The following is a 3,333-nucleotide window of genomic DNA, read 5'->3' on the forward strand; positions in this document are numbered from 1 at the left end:
TTATTTAGATGTCAAACTTACGAAGGATATTTGTCATCAGTGCTTCAGGTCCACCGTCTTTAGGAAAGCCACATACTGCAATTCTTTCCTGCACTTCACCAGCTTTCACCCTCACAAACAGAAAAGATCTATAGTGAAGGGACAGCTGGTGAGGGCAGGAAGAATGTGCAGCACCCTTGTGGATTTTGTTAAGGAATGTTCATTTCTGAAGGAAATGTTCACTAACCGTGGCTATCCTGAGAAAATGGTTTGTGAACTTATTGAGGAAGTTACTCTTAAAAAGAACTAGAGGCTTCTACACCCCTTTATTGACTAAACAAAAGGTCTCCTCAAGTGTAGTTAGTAGTTTCACAGATGAGGTGCCTATAAGTGGTCTAATAGGTAGCAATGTTGACCGCAGAGAATCAAATACAGATTTATCTTTGAGCTTCGTCACTATTTTTAGTACTAATTCAGAAGCAATTCTGGACATCATCCGTAAGAATTGGAGGTTGATATCCTCAAACCCATCACTAGCAGGAAAATTGGGAGACGAACCTAGATTTATTTTTAAACGATCTAAAAATTTGAAGGAACTATTACAAAGGGACAGCCAACAGCATAGTTTTTATAAAAGGAAAGGAATGTCCAGATGTGGATTCTGTAACTTCTGTAACAATGTCCGAACAGGGGAGACATTCCTTGTTAGGGACAGGAAGTTTGTCATCAAGCATGCACTTAATTGTGAGAGCAAATCAGTTATATACATTGCTATGTGCAACTGCTGCTCTGGGTTCTACATTGGAAAAACCGACAGGAGACTGCGAGATAGGATGTATGAGCACTTGTATGCAATTAGGACATGTAAAGATGACAACGACTGGCCAAACATATTGTATTGTTCCCAGGACATAGTTTTAGCTTTATGGCTATAGACCATGTACCCTTAAAAATCAGAGGGGCCCTGTATCTTTAATACTAGAAAATTGTGAGCTGGATTGGCAGTTGCTTGGGCGCTTTCTGTTTCCCTGGCCTTAACACTAACTGCAACATTGCCCCAGTTCTTAAATTAAAAAGTTATTTTAGGTAAAACCTACTGTTATTATATAGTTTTCTCTGACTTTAGGTCTGACCCGTATATCAGGCAACACATATTGGATGACTTGGCAGTCTTGTGTGTTTTCAGCACCTTGCACTAACACATTGGGTCTAGCTAGTTGACTTGACCGTCTACTATTCAGGGCTTGCTTAACCTAACAGTCAGGGATATAACCTAGTCTTAGTGGTCTTAGTAGGAAGACACAGTGGATTCTCACGTGCTGAATCTTTTAGGTCGCGTGTTTTCCCGCCAGGGCAAAGGATATTTTTCCCTTTCCTTTCTTTCCCTCCCCCTTCTTCTTTCTTCTTTTTTTCCTTAGCCCTGCATGGTTACAGCACAAACAGAATGTTTAATAAACTAAGCCTGAGTAAATATGAGCAGTATTTATCCCTTATACACACCTCATATAAGGTTAATTTGTTTTTAATGTTTTAAGAGAGTATCAGAGTATACTTTTCGATAGATCTACTTACATATTTTGTATAGTAGTTTATTGTAAATAGTAATGACATCTGTTTTTTGTCATCTATATTATTGTTAAGTCGCTGAGACCTTTTTTCATATAATTGAATCCATTTCTTATTGTTGTGTGCTACTTTTAAAAATGATTTTAAATGTGGGATGCCTTTAATTTTTTAGCACTTTGTATGTGTTTTTAAATACAACTGTTCGGTAACAGGAAACAGGAATATGTCATTTCCTGATGTAGTATTTTTAAAGTGAGTGTTTTTTGTCTAACTTGTTTCTCTGAAGAAGCTGCAGTGGTCTGTGGCGAAAACGCTCTTTTGGTTTGTTCAAAATAAAAGCGTTAAGAAGCTTTTTGACTCGGAGGCGTTTCTGTCTGCAAACAAGGTTCCTCATTGTGTACTATTTGGAAAATCTCTTATATCATCCCCCTCCATAAAGGAGGGTCCTCCACTGAAACCTCTAACTATAGACCCATAGCCATACTGTCTCCCCTAGCCAAAATTATGGAACGCTGTGTCCACAAACAACTCATTACCCACCTCACACAGAATAACCTCCTATCGAACACCCAACATGGCTTTCGCCCCCATCACAGCACAACCACAGCTCTCCTCTCCTTTGTTGACTCAGTCAACCACAACAGCAATAATAAATTAATATCCTCTAAACTCTTTCTAGACCTATCGAAAGCCTTCGATATGGTCAACCACCAACTACTGCTTCAGTCACTGGAAACCTTACATCTTAGCAAACTAACCATAAGTTGGTTTAATGCCTACCTCTCTAGCAGAAAACAGGCGGTTCAGTGGCAAAACAGCCTATCAGACCTACTCCCCACTAATATTGGTGTCCCCCAAGGATCTATCCTTGGTCCCCTTCTTTTTTCCATTTTCATAAATGGTCTACACTCTATTATTCCCAAGGCCACCTGCATTCAATATGCAGACGACTCCACCCTGATCTGCTCTGACGTATCTCTCGCCAAACTCCAAGTCACTACCCAAAACTGCTTTTCCACTGTCGAAAAATGGTTCTCGGAACTTAAACTCTTACTCAACCCAACCAAAACCAAATTACTTCTATTTTTCCCCACTTCAGCTACTGCTCAAGCTATAGAACCCCTCAACACCAAACCCCCTTACCTCCAAAGAAAAATAACTACCTTCAAAAAAACTACAAGGGTGACTAAAACCATACTTAAATTTATAACTTTTTACCATTAATCCTTTTTAAAAAACGGGTAAATTTAATAAACTTCTTAACCAAACACCAAAAAATTCAACCCACCCCTTCCCCCCTTTTCCAATCCCCTATGATTTAACTCAACTAAACTACACCAATACTATTTAAAAATCCACCCCAATCCCAAAATTAAGGTCCTTTGAATCTGGAACTCCTAATATTCCAAATACCAAATTAGCTTTAATTTAACCCTTAAAAACCCCCAAAAAAAAATTCCCTGCCCAAACCCAAACTGGGCTTCCAAAAATTTAAAAACTCCAAAATCCTAAACCGTGGTAGCCTTTAATTAATAAATTTCCCTTTAAAATCAGTTTCCTCTCAACCAATTTAAAATATTTGAATTTTTTTCCTTTATCAATTTAAAATTGTTCCTTACCTAGGCTTTTTTCCTACCCCCAAATTAAAAATTTTTTTTGTTTAAATTTATTTAATCATTTAATAAACCCTTTTTTCTATTTGGCCTTCCCAGATTACTTGTATTATTGTTTTTGCTTTTTAATTTTTATTTTTAATATTTTTTTTTAATTATATGATTTTTTCCCCCC

The sequence above is a fragment of the Protopterus annectens genome, chromosome 4.part0 (genome assembly GCF_019279795.1).
Source record: "Protopterus annectens isolate FY-2018-M chromosome 4.part0, PAN1.0, whole genome shotgun sequence".
NCBI lineage: Eukaryota > Metazoa > Chordata > Ceratodontiformes > Protopteridae > Protopterus > Protopterus annectens.